Here is a 14,935-nt window from a genome sequence, read left to right on the forward strand (position 1 = left end):
GTGGCGTACCATGAAAAATTGGGTGGCTACGCCCCTTCCCAGCAAGACCACACCTGAATTTTTCTCCGTGCTGCCCCTATGGATGGCGGCACACATGCTCTTTTGTCAAAATGTGTAGTTGCGGCTCTGCTTTGGTGTGCACAGATGTGTCCTCTGCGTTCAGCACCCCTTCCCTAAAAAGTCCTACAGTGAACACTATCTAATTTTCTACAGCTGCTAAACTAGGGCTTGGGGAAAATGCCTTCCCCTTTCTTTTGTGTATGACCTACACCAGTGAAGTGCCAGCTTTACCTATAGATATATGTCCAATCTGTCTGGTGGGAAAGAAAATCTGGTCCATTTTCCAGCATCTGGGAGCAAATTTCTATTGTTATTTGCTCCCATACATTCACAGATTTTCTGTCCCACCACACGAATTGGACAGATATATCTATAGGTGTGTACATAGCTTAACAGAACCAACACAATACCAAATGTTTGACTCCCCTGCAGGATGTGCTCTGTTGTATGTATTTTAATAGAGAATGATGTGTACTTGTCTTTTGTTCTGATAATAATTATATATGTAAGAGCATAGACTAAGAAGTGGGAGGGGTCAGGAATAGCAAGGGGAGGAGTCTATGAGAGGAGCCAGATGCTGACGCAAGGTGGGCCTGTGTGCTCTTTAAATGCCAGGGCCTATTTTTAGTCCCAGTCCGGCCCTGTTCTGCTGTGTTCATTTTTGTATTCTTCTTCCAGAGTTTCCGTCATCTTGGTTTGTTTGGGGATACCCAGTTTCTGTGATGGAGGACCGATAGAGGAGATGGGAGCTGATGGCAGTGCTGATGGAGTGGAGTCAGGAGGAGGAGTGCTATGCCAAATCAGGGGAGTGTCTGACCAATCTTAGTACCGTAATTGTTATGTTATTTGGGAAGACTACTTCCAGAAATTATGACCCTTACACATGGTGAAATGCTCGGTATTCATAAAAACACACCATCACCATATCTTCACACACAATATCAACACAGAGACCAAAGAAAAATGATTCCTGGTGACGTGCATAAAGCCACTCAGTTAATTAGTGAGACAACTGGCTTTCAAGTTTTAGCCGCATTGGATCCCACCTGGATCGCTCGGGGTACGCGAAATTTTAGAGATATCCAAGATCTTGCTAAATTGATAGATAATATCACCGAGATGTATGATGACACCTTCAGGTATACAGGTAGGGAATTGCAAGCGTACAAGAAAGAACTGGTGCAACACAGACTAGTGCTAAATTATTTAACAGCTGTCACTGGAGGGTATTGCGTAACCTTGGCCACCCAATTTGGAGTGAAGTGTTGCACCTATGTCACCAATGATACCAGCAATCCCAAAGAGGTAATAGATCGAAAGATGGATGAAATTCTGCAGCTGAAATGGGAATTTCGGAAGAACCATAATGCTTCAGTGGCTGAAGTAGAGGAAAAGGTAGAGGAATGGGTGTCATGGTTGAACCCTGTAAAATGGTTCTCAGGCCTAGGGAAATGGGCCCAGGAAATGATCGCAAGCGTAGGCAACTTCCTGATCCTTATACTGGTCATCATCATAGTAATTGGCATATGTGTCCGGTGTGCTCCTATTGTGTTGAAGTGTGGAAAATGTAAGACTAAGGTAAAACGAAGGAATAAAATTATGATGGTGGTCAGTAATGAGGTAAATGTAGAATGGCATTACAACCCTGAACTAGAAATACCATCACATAATGTATTATATTTAGATGTGCATAAAAAGTATTATCAAAATGTTATTTTAAAAACACCTCAAATAATGTAAGTCCCTAATTCCCCATCAAAACTTCCTTTATAGGACTGGTGCATCCCCACATCTTTCACATGATCTCCCAAAGTCTGCGGTGTGCGTATAATGGTAGTTTTATGTCCCCTCCTAGAGACACATTATTGATGGATTAAGAACCACCTTGTGCCTTCCCCTAATAACAGTAATATATATAAATGTATGCCTAAATTAATTTTAAATCAGAGTGTGATAGCATGTTGTTAGCTATCAAAGGGTGGACTGTCAAAGCTGGATTAGTGGCTGAGACGGAATCAGCGTAAAAATTAGCGTGCGCTACGCCATCTTGCAAATGGCAGCTAGACTCCATCTTAAAAATAAGAATCTGCAAGACGCCATTTTGCGACCAGCGCCATTTTAAGTTACAACTCACGAGCTAAGTACAGGTGGCAATGTTTTTGATAATCTACCAAAAACAACTAGAAAAACAGCCTCCTGAGAAAAGTAAATGGAATAGACAATACACCAGAATACTGTGAGTGTTTTACATACAAATTGGGTATCCCTGCATATAGACAAGTATAGTTGTGGCAATTGTAATATAACCCAGACATTGATCTACACAATTGAATTTGTCTGAATCCTAAACAGGTTTTAGTCCCACTCCCAGACAGAATCACCCCAGCTTCACAGCTGGGGGTAACACATTTGCATTGCAGTTTGAAACTGTAAGGAATGAGATATGTGTGTGTATGTGTATGTATATATATATATATATATATATACACACATACAACATAACATATATATATATATAAGTCCATCATAGATAGAATCTCATGCATAAACACCGCATATTACGCACAGTTGCGCTGCTAACATTACGCTCAGTAGCGAATGCACAATATCCTGCATGCGAACGCTGTTTATTAGCTGCATGCGTGCACATCTGCCCCAAATCAGATAAACCTAACTAGCGTCTTTTCCCATATCCCTAATACTTACATAATGCACACTTACACAAAAGGTTCCATAGCTATAAAGTAAAAGATCCAAGTTTTATTCATTTATTACAAATGCTGTGAAATAAATACTATTTTGGTATCTAAGGTTTAATACATGATAAGTAAGCCGTGTTTGATATTATTCTGATCCGCACTTTATCCACAGCTTCCTGGTATCATCGGTGTGAAGATCGGAACATGTGTTCGCAACTTATGGACTGTAAAGACATAAAGAACCAAATGTACTTTGTAAAACCAACAGTCTAGATTTGCATGAGGTGGGGAAACTAAGGCAACCCAGCTGTTGGAGGCTGGACTGTGGCCATTTGAATCAACCTGTTAAATGCCCTGTAACAAATGCACCCGCACTGGGAACCAATGGGATCAACAACAAACTCCTCTATTGTGTTGTCTATTTCTGGGGGGGGGGTATAAATATGTGTGCTCTGACCCTGGGTTGCTAGTCTTCTTGCTGATTGCTGATTGACGGAGGTCTCTTGCTGATGCCGGAATCTGGTCCCAGAGCGCTTGCGTATGAATGACTGTATCTTGGGTCTGTATAATTCTTTGCGCTAAATTATACTTAGATCACAGCGTATAACTGACTGTACTTTACTTGAATAATACTTTGTGCTATGGACACATGTTCAAGGTCTAAAGTCTTTATTTTACTGTATGACTGCGTACGCAAATAGCGTAAATTTTAGAGGTTTATAGGCAGGGTTTAGAAGGTATAGGTAGGTGCGTTAAGAGGTTGAAATTCAGTATCCTTACTCAGAATCAGGCCCTAAAGGCAGAGGGCCTAATTCAGACCCGCTTGCGAGCACTGAGCGCTCGCAAGCGGGTCGATGTTGGCCCAGTGCGCATGCGCACAAGGGAGAGGGCTCCGTCGTGCGCATGCGCAAGACCCAGATAGCGACGGGCAATCCGTCGCTCCGGGTCTCGCACCAAAGGGGGCGTGCTGTCGATGTTGAGTGACAGTATGCCCCCTTTGGTGGGCGGGCCGGGGGGGGTGGCTGCCCCTACCACAAGGGTCTCGTCGCAAGTCCGATGGTCGTGATGGTCTTGACCATCGTGACCATCATCCTGGCCGCTCGCATTAGCTCCGTCGTGCGCATGCGCTCTGGGCCACCATCGACCGGGTTGGGTGCACTCAGCGCTTGCAACCGGGTCTGAGTCAGGCACATTGGGGGTCATTCAGACCCACTCGCGAGCGGCAGTACGCTTGCAAGTGGGTCGATGTTCCCCACTGCGCATGTGCACGACGGAGGGAGCTCCGTCGTGCGGACTTTCCATCGCTCCGGGTCTCGCACCAAAGGGGGCGTGATGTCGATGTTGATTGACAGCACGCCCCCTTTGGTGGGCGTGCCGGGGGCATGCCTGCCAGACGGAGGCGTTCCCATGTGAACGGCTGCCGTCTGAAGCCGGCCCCACTGACATCACTAGTGATGTCAGTGGGAGTGATTTTGGCTCTGATAGAGCCAAAATCACTCCAGGGCTTGTGGCTGGGAAACCCGACCGCAGGGTTTCCTTCGCAAGTCCGATGGTCGCGATGGTCCATCTTGTTGGACGCTCGTATATGCTGTGGGTGGTGACCCACAGCTATACGAGCGTCCAGGAGGACGCTCCATTTTAATGGAGGAGGGCCCTGATTCAGAGCGAGCGCTCTGGTCAGAGCGTCCGGCTCTGAATCAGGCCCATTGTTCTAATCAGGACTCTGCAGAATTTTCAGATAGAAGAAAACTCAGGTGAATAATCAGCCTGGAAAGAATAGCACAGTCTAATGCTCACACTGGAGGTGTTGCAGCTTGCATGCTGAGTAGATTTCCCAGCCAAATCAGAATATCCTGATCCACAGGACAGGTGGCAAAGGTAAGTCATAGGAAAACCTAATAACAAATGACAATTATAATTTGGATTGATTATGACAGTTATTATTTTATAGGTTGGAATAGAGAGTAATGCTGTCCTGAAACATTGGAATATCATAAAATTAGGTCATCAACACTTATGTTTGTCTAAAAAAAGGCCTGCCTCACTATTAGAGAGGGATCTGCCACAGGCATTACCGGAACAGACACATTAGGCGTGAAACGCTAGTCAGTAGGGAGATTTTTCAACTTCCAGATGATTGAGGAATTAAAGGGAGAGGTCCTGATAACTTCCTACAAAGCCCGATAAAGATCACGTTTAGTAAGTTATTTTCTACATTGTGCAAGTCGTCCACATTCAACAGGGGACTGTATTGTGCACTATCCTTCACGCAGGGTACTGTATTGTGCACTAGCCTTCACGCTGGGGACTGTATTGTGCACTAGCCTTCACGCTGGGGACTCTACTGAGCACTATCCTTCACACTGGTGACTGTATTGTGCACTATCCTTCAAGCTGGGGAATGTATTGTGCACTATCCTTCACGCTGGGGAATGTATTGTGCACTATCCTTCACGCTGGGGAATGTATTGTGCACTATCCTTCAAGCTGGGGAATGTATTATGCACTATACTTTAAGCTGGGGAACGTATTGTGCACTATCCTTTAAGCTGGGGAACGTATTGTGCACTAGCCTACAAGCTGGGGAATGTATTGTGCACTAGCCTACAAGCTGGGGAATGTATTGTGCACTAGCCTACAAGCTGGGGAATGTATTGTGCACTAGCCTACAAGCTGGGGAATGTATTGTGCACTAGCCTACAAGCTGGGGAATGCATTGTGCACTATCCTTCAAGCTGGGGAATGCATTGTGCACTATCCTTTAAGCTGGAGATATATTGTGCACTATCCTTTAAGCTGGAGATATATTGTGCACTATCCTTCAAGCTGGGGAATGTATTGTGCACTAGCCTACAAGCTGGGGAATATATTGTGCAAATCTCATGCATACGGAGAAGGGAAGCCTGTTTCTGATAGATCTCTTACACCTAGCATGGGGCTGGTGCACATGTAGATTCTAATGATGATGGTTGTGGCAGCAGGCATAAAATCCATAGGTGACACTGATTTCCGCTTGCACACGCACGACCCCCCTCATTAGTTGAATGGGTACTTGTTTTAGCATAAAGTAGCAAACCTGGCTTCCGTGGCTGCCCACAACTACTGGGTAATACATCTTCTGGCATACAAAGTACTCTAAACTCCAGGCAGTTTGTGTCTGAATATGAACTAAATCAACCAATGAACAATAGTAGTGTGTGTAATGCTGCTGCAGGTAGACTTGGTACAAGATGCTGGTGATCTAATTATGGTGACACAGACACATGGAGCTGCAGGTAGACAAACACAAAGTACAACATATTTCTCAGCTGACTTTAGAGGAGGCGTTCAACAGATTATTACTATCTGTGTACTTCTGCCAAAAGAATTATTACTCTCCAACATGCAGACAAGAGACAGACTTAAGAGGCTGTCATAGGTAGCCAGAGGATACATTTCCTTTGAGATTGGTACACCCCAAACCTCTACCATCTTAATATAGTGCCCGCATCAAAGTACATATTCGTTATAATTGGAACAGGTGTTTAAACCACCACCCAAGACCTGTTCTCCCCCAATTATCCTCCTGCTGGCAAAAGACTGACAGCCTAATATCCATTATCTCTAAGCCGCATCCTCTCGCATATCATACTGTGCCTCTCTCCTTCTAAAAATATTTCTAGTCCTTCTCTAATGACCCCTGTCTAATGGATCTGACTGTGCACAGCCAGCACCGGATTCACACACAGTACAGCAGCAGGGACACAGAAACAGAGCGAGAGCTGCAGACGACAACAGATAAAAGCCAGCAAGACAGAGAGACACATACAGGCACAGGAGAGTAACAGGGACAGGAGAGTGAGAGAGAGACACATACAGGCACAGGAGAGTAACAGGGACAGGAGAGTGAGACACATATAGGGACAGGAGAGTAACAGGGACAGGAGAGTGAGAGAGAGAGACACATACAGGGACAGGAGAGTAACAGGGACAGGAGAGAGAGAGAGAGAGAGACATATACAGGGATAGGAGAGTAACAGGGACAGAAGAGTGAGAGAGACACATACAGGCACAGGAGAGTAATAGGGACAGGAGAGTGAGAGAGAGACACATACAGGCACAGGAGAGTAACAGGGACAGGAGAGAGAGACACACATACAGGGACAGGAGAGTGTCAGAAAGACACATGAGTGACAAGAGAGACACATACAGGCACAGGTGAGCAACAGGTACAGGAGAGAGAGAGAGAGACATACAGGGACAGGAGAGTGACAGAGAGAAACAGACAGGGGCAGGAGAATAACAGGGACAGGAGAGTGACAGAGAGACACATACAGGGATAGGAGGAACAGGAACAGGAGAGTGAGAGAGAGACACATACAGGCACAGAAGAGTAACAGGGACAGGAGAGTGAGAGATAGACACATACAGGGAAAGTAGAGTGACAGAGAGACACATATAGGTATAGGAGAGTAACAGAGACAGGAGAGTGAGAGAGACACATACAGGGACAGGAGAGTAAGAGAGAGACACATGCAGGGACAGGAGTAATAGGGACAGGAGAGTGAGAGAGAGACATAATAGGACAGGAGAGTAAAAGGGACAGGAGAGTGACAGAGAGATACATACAGGGACAGGAGAGTAACAGGGACAGGAGAGTGAGAGAGAGAGACACATACAGGGACAGGAGTAACAGGGACAGGAGAGTGAGAGAGAGACACATACAGGGAAAGGAGAGTAACAGGGACAGGAGAGTGAGAGAGAGAGACACATACAAGCACAGGAGAGTAACAGGGACAGGAGAGAGAGACACACATAAAGAGACAGGAGAGTGTCAGAAAGACACATGAGTGACAAGAGAGACACATACAGGCACAGGTGAGCAACAGGTACAGGAGAGAGAGAGAGACATACAGGGACAGGAGAGTGACAGAGAGAAACAGACAGGGGCAGGAGAATAACAGGGACAGGAGAGTGACAGAGAGACACATACAGGGATAGGAGGAACAGGGACAGGAGAGTGAGAGAGAGACACATACAGGCACAGAAGAGTAACAGGGACAGGAGAGTGAGAGATAGACACATACAGGGAAAGGAGAGTGACAGAGAGACACATATAGGTATAGGAGAGTAACAGAGACAGGAGAGTGAGAGAGACACATACAGGGACAGGAGAGTAAGAGAGAGACACATGCAGGGACAGGAGTAATAGGGACAGGAGAGTGAGAGAGAGACATAATAGGACAGGAGAGTAAAAGGGACAGGAGAGTGACAGAGAGATACATACAGGGACAGGAGAGTAACAGGGACAGGAGAGTGAGAGAGAGAGACACATACAGGGACAGGAGTAACAGGGACAGGAGAGTGAGAGAGAGACACATACAGGGAAAGGAGAGTGACAGAGAGACACATACAGGAATAGGAGAGTAACGGACAGGAGAGTAAGAGAGATACACATACAGGGACAGGAGAGTAACAGAGACAGGAGAGAGAGACACATACAGGGACAGGAGAGTAACAGAGACAGGAGAGAGAGAGAGGCACATACAGGCACAGGAGAGTAAGAGGGACAGGAGAGTAAGAGAGAGACACATACAGGGACAGGAGAGTGTGAGAGAGAGACACATACAGAAACAGGAGAGTAACAGGGACAGGAGAGAGAGACACACATACAGGGACAGGAGAGTGTCAGAAAGACACATACAGGGACAGGATGAGTGACAGAAAGACACATATTGGGACAGGAGAGTAACAGGGACAGGAGAGTGACAAGAGAGACACATACAGGCATAGGTGAGCAACAGGTACAGGAGAGAGAGAGAGACATACAGGGACAGGAGAGTGACAGAGAGAAACATACAGGGGCAGGAGAATAACAGGGACAGGAGAGTGACAGAGAGAGACATACAGGGATAGGAGGAACAGGGACAGGAGAGTGAGAGAGAGACACATACAGGCACAGAAGAGTAACAGGGATAGGAGAGTGAGAGATAGACACATACAGGGAAAGGAGAGCGACAGAGAGACACATAGGTATAGGAGAGTAACAGGGACAGGAGAGTGAGAGAGACACATACAGGGACAGGAGAGTGACAAGAGAGACACATACAGGCACAGTTGAGCAACAGGGACAGGAGAGTGAGAGAGATAAATACAGGGACAGGTGATTGACAGAGAGGCACATACAGGCACAGGTGAGTAACAGAGACAGGAGAGAGAAAGAAACATACAGGGGCAAGAGAGTAACAGACACATACAGGGAAAGGAGAGTAACAGACACATACAGGGCTAGGAGAGTGACAGAGAGACACATTCAGGGACAGGAGAGAGACACATACAGGGACAGGTGCGTAACAGACACATACAGGGATAGGAGAGTGACAGACACATACAGGGACAAGAGAGTAGTATACACATACAGGGACAGAAGAGTGACAGAGAGACACATACAGGGACAGGAGAGTTACAGACACATACAGGGATAGGAGAGTGACAGAGAGACACATACAGGGACAAGAGAGTAACAGACACATACAGTGACAGGAGAGTAACAGACACATACAGGGATAGGAGAGGGATAGAGAGACACATGCAGGGACAGGAGAGTAACAGGGACAGGAGAGTGACAAGAGAAACACATACAGGCACAGGTGAGCAACAGGGACAGGAGAGTGAGAGAGATAAATACAGGGACAGGAGAGTGACAGAGAGACACATACAGGCACACATGAGTAACAGGCACAGGAGAGAGAGACATACAGGGACAGGAGAGTAACATACACATACAGGGACAGGAAAGTAACAGACACATACAGGGACAGGAGAGAGACACATACAGGGACAGGTGAGTAACAGACACATACAAGGACAGGAGAGTAACAGACACATACAGGGTCAGGAGAGTGAAAGAGAGACACATGCAGGGACAAGAGAGTAACAGACACATACAGGGACAGGAGAGTAACAGACATATACAGGGACAGGAGAGTGACAGAGAGACACATACAGGGACAGGAGAGTAATATACACATACAGGGACAGGAGAGTAACAGACATACAGGGACAGGAGAGAGACACGTACAGGGACAGGAAAGTGACAGAGAGACACATGCAGGGACAGGAAAGAGACACATACAGGGACAAGAGAGTGACAGAGAGACATATAGAGACAGGAGAGTAACAGACACATACAGGGACAGGAGAGTGACAGAGAGACATATAAAGGGACAGGAGAGTAACAGACATATACAGGGACAGGAGTAACAGGGACAGGAGAGTGAGATTGAGACACATACAGGGACATGAGAGTGAGAGAGAGACACATACAGGCACAGGAGAATAACAGGGACAGGAAAGTGAGAGAGAGACACACATATAGGTATAGGAGAGTAACAGGGACAGGAGAGTGAAAGAGAGACACATACAGGGACAGGAGAGTAACAGACACATACAGGGACAGGAGAGTGACAGAGAGACACATACAGGGACAGGAGAGTAATATACACATACAGGGACAGGAGAGTAACAGACATACAGGGACAGGAGAGAGACACGTACAGGGACAGGAAAGTGACAGAGAGACACATGCAGGGACAGGAAAGAGACACATACAGGGATAAGAGAGTGACAGAGAGACATATAGAGACAGGAGAGTAACAGACACATACAGGGACAGGAGAGTGACAGAGAGACATATAAAGGGACAGGAGAGTAACAGACATATACAGGGACAGGAGTAACAGGGACAGGAGAGTGAGAGAGAGACACATACAGGCACAGGAGAATAACAGGGACAGGAAAGTGAGAGAGAGAGAGAGAGAGAGAGAGACACATACAGGGACAGGATAGTAACAGGGACAGGAGAGATAGAGACACATACAGGAGAGACACATACAGGAACAGGAGAGTAACAGGGACAGGAGAGAGAGAGAGAGACATACAGGGACATGAGAGTAACAGGGACAGGAGAGTGAGAGAGAGACACATACAGGCACAGGAGAGTAAGAGGGACAGGAGAGTGAGAGAGAGATACACATACAGGAACAGGAGAGTAACAGGGACAGGAGAGAGCGAGAGACACATACAGGGACAGGAGAGTGTCAGAAAGACACATACAGGGACAGGAGAGTAACAGGGACAGGAGAGTGACAGAATGACACATACTGGGACAGAAGAGTAACAGGGACAGGAGAGTGACAAGAGAGACACATACAGGCACAGGGGAGCAACAGGGACAGGAGAGTGGGAAAGATAAATACAGGGACAGGCGAGTGACAGAGAGGCACATACATGCATAGGTGAGTAACAGGGACAGGAGAATGACAGAGAGAAACATACAGGGGCAGGAGAGTAACAGGGACAGGAGAGTGACAGAGAGACACATACAGGGACAGGAGAGTAACAGACACATACAGGGATAGGAGAGTGACAGAGAGACACATACAGGGACAGGAGAGTAACAGACACATACAGGGATAGAAGAGTAACAGACACATACAGGGCTAGGAGAGTGACAGAGAGACACATACAGGGACAGGAGAGACACACATACAGGGACAGGAGAGTGACAGAGAGACACATACAGGGACAAGAGAGTAGCATACACATACAGGGATAGGAGAGTGACAGAGAGACACATACAGGGACAGGAGAGACACACATACAGGGACAGGAGAGTGACAGAGAGACACATACAGGGACAAGAGAGTAGCATACACATACAGGGATAGGAGAGTGACAGAGAGACACATACAGGGACAGGAGAGTAACAGACACATACAGGGATAGGAGAGGGATAGAGAGACACATGCAGAGACAGGAGAGTAACAGGGACAGGAGAGTGACAAGATACACATACAGGCACAGGTGAGCAACAGGGACGGGAGAGTGAGAGAGATAAATACAGGGACAGGAGAGTGACAGAGAGACACATACAGGGACAGGAGAGTAACATACACATACAGGGACAGGAGAGTGACAGAGAGACACATACAGGGATAGAAGAGTAATATACACATACAGGGACAGGAGTGTAACAGACACATACAGGGACAGGAGAGTGACAGAGAGACACATACAGGGACAAGAGAGTAGCATACACATACAGGGATAGGAGAGTGACAGAGAGACACATACAGGGACAGGAGAGACACACATACAGGGACAGGAGAGTGACAGAGAGACACATACAGGGACAAGAGAGTAGCATACACATACAGGGATAGGAGAGTGACAGAGAGACACATACAGGGACAGGAGAGTAACAGACACATACAGGGATAGGAGAGGGATAGAGAGACACATGCAGAGACAGGAGAGTAATATACACATACAGGGACAGGAGAGTAACAGACATATACAGGTACAGGAGAGTAACAGACACATACAGGGACAGGAGAGTGATAGAGAAACACATGCAGGGCCAGGAGAGACACATACAGGGGGACAGGTAACAGGGACAGGAAAATGAGAGATAGAGACAAATACAGGGATAGGAAAGTAACAGGGACAGGAGAGTGGCAGAGAGATACATACAGGGACAGGAGAGTAACAGGGACAGGAGAGTGGCAGAGAGACACATACAGGGACAAGAGTAAAAGGGTCAGGAGAGTGACAGAGAGACACATACAGGGACAGGAGAGTGACAGACACATACAGGGACAGGAGAGTGACAGTGAGACACATACAGGGACAGGAGAGTAACAGACACATATAGGGACAGGAGAGTAACAGAGAGACACAGAGGGACAGGAGACACATACAGGGACAGGAGAGTAAAAGACATATACATGGACAGGAGAGTGACAGACACATACAGGGACAGGAGAGTGACAGAGAGACACATATAGGGACAGGAGAGTAACAGAGAGACACAGAGGGACAGGAGACACATACAGGGACAGGAGAGTAAAAGACATATACATGGACAGGAGAGTGACAGACACATACAGGGACAGGAGGGTGACAGAGAAACAAATATAGGGGGGAGATGTACTAAGGGCTTCATTCAGAGCCGGACGCTATTTGCGCTCGCTCGTTCAGAAAAAAGGGGTGGCTATTCAAATGAACGGTTCGCTCTTTGCAGTCTGTTCACGCCTCTAGGTCTGAACGAGCGAAGAAAACATGCGGTCGTTTTTTGGAAAACTATGCCCCCTGGCCGCTCGCATCCTACGTCATATCCGCTATTTATTAGATTAATCGAGTACATCGACCAGCGTATGAACTGCTTGCTATTCTTGTGGTTGGTTTTTCCTACCGCAATCTTGCGAGCAGTTCTGACTATAGAACAACCCAGTGACGTGGTCAATGACGCTGCTGTATTAATTATGCACACCCTTAAAACGCCCGTTTTGACCTTTAAGCACGCCTGCATTCGGATCTCCACTCCCCGTTTTCAAGCACCTTCCCCTGTTACCACCCACATACGCCTCCTCCCGTCACTCAAAATAGCAGGCATTCGCTATTTAGCGAACAAACGATTTTCGGCCTCACTGACTGGTTCGCGCATGCGTATTACGATCCGTACGCATGCGCAGTTGTGCAAACATCGCTCGGAACGAACGAGCGGCCGCTTACGAGCGGCTCTGAATCAGGCCCTAAGCTCTAAAAAGTAATACATTGGAAAGTGATAAACTACCAGCCACTCAACTCCTAACTGCCATGTTACAGGCTGTGTTTGAAAAATGACAGTTAGGAGCTGATTGGTTGGTAGTTTATCACTCTCCAATTTATCACTTTCCAGAGCTTAGTACATCTTCCCCAGGGACAGGAGAGTGACAGAGAGACATACAGAGACAGGAGCGTGACCGGTGATCAGTATTAATTTACAAGCCTGTCAGAAAATGTTCCTCTTCATCTTGATCATTTTATTTTTAGGCACTGTGCTATTTGTAACACCCACAGTGTGAGATCTGACCCATGTGACAGGCAATGTCCATTTTAAGGCATAGAACAGGTGACCTACATTTGTATTGTATGATAAATGCAATGTTATATCGGGTATTGTTGTTCTTTAATCCTTGATATCATAAAATTGTGTCAACCGCTAGACCCCCCCCTCCCCCATGCACGTACCAGCATGTACACTCTTTACTGTCGCCCATTCAAGCTTAGAAGCCTGTGTTTATGGAACAACAAGTCCTATATATGGAGCAATAATAAATGATGACAATATACAAAGAATAAGTATAAGTATGTCATGTTGATTAATGTGACAGTACTATTGCAGGCCAAAAACTGGTCCCTGATTAATCCCCAAAGTCTTATTATTGAGACGCAGTTACTGAGACCAGGAAGGCGGAGATGATGGTTACAGATCTCCTAGCTTTGTGTCATTGGGAATATTTCTACTGCGGATAGAGACTCAATGGCTTTGTATGCAAAATACACACATCAAACAGCGGACAGCTGGGGAGAGAAGGAATCTGTATCTCAGTCCATTGCTTTATTGTACTTAACTCCTTTCTAGCATGTTTGTTTCTAGTACGGTGTCAGACATGGCTAGAGCGATTCAGAGCCTCAGCCTCCCAAATGGTACACGGTGCCTTGCTTCCCTGGCAAGGAAGGGGTTACGGAAAGAGCAGCAGTTGCCCAACAAGTGTTTGAAGGCATTTCATGGTAATAATGGGGGTCCGCGGGTAATGAATCAAAGATGCTTTCATACAGCAGGACATGAGAAATTGTGGTCCACATCTCACAGATGCCGTCGTGGCCGCCGCCGAAAACAATCGAGAAAAGTCTCACATAAGAGAAGAGTCATTCGGTTATTATAATAGAGAATGTTACTGTCATCTCACGCCTATTGTTACATATCTCTACCTACAGGATGTAAAAATATATATGTGGTTTTAAAAGAAAAATGCAGCGGATTGATCAGCAAGGTCTATGTTCAATCTATATTTTGTGACATAAGGAGCATCTTTATTAAACACTAATAAGCCCAGTGTCGGACTGTGGCATGAAGAGCCCACCGGGGGAATGCAGCAGGGATGTGCAGTCTGCCTCCCCTGTCATTAATGACTGAAATAAATAATACAAAGAAGATACTTGTGACACATATTCTGTGTCATAAGCATCAGCTTTATATTATTCTAATCATTTTTACAGTTGAAATAGAGTCAAATTTGTTTGGGAGGCAGCAAGAGCGGTGACTCCCGCTAAGAATATTAAAGGAAATAAAGCAAGGGGTGGGGGCAAGC

General features: G+C 46.3%; 1 protein-coding gene across 1 annotated transcript in view; it reads right to left on the bottom strand.

The window, feature by feature from the left end:
- The window catches only part of LOC148506064 (serine/threonine-protein kinase Nek11-like), a 341,598-nt gene that overhangs the window by 180,792 nt on the left and 145,871 nt on the right, over positions 1–14,935 (bottom strand). The gene's annotated exons all lie outside the window — the stretch shown is intronic.

The sequence above is a fragment of the Taudactylus pleione genome, unplaced genomic scaffold, assembly GCF_031769625.1.
Source record: "Taudactylus pleione unplaced genomic scaffold, aTauple2 ptg000430l, whole genome shotgun sequence".
Classification (NCBI taxonomy): Eukaryota; Metazoa; Chordata; class Amphibia; order Anura; family Myobatrachidae; genus Taudactylus; species Taudactylus pleione.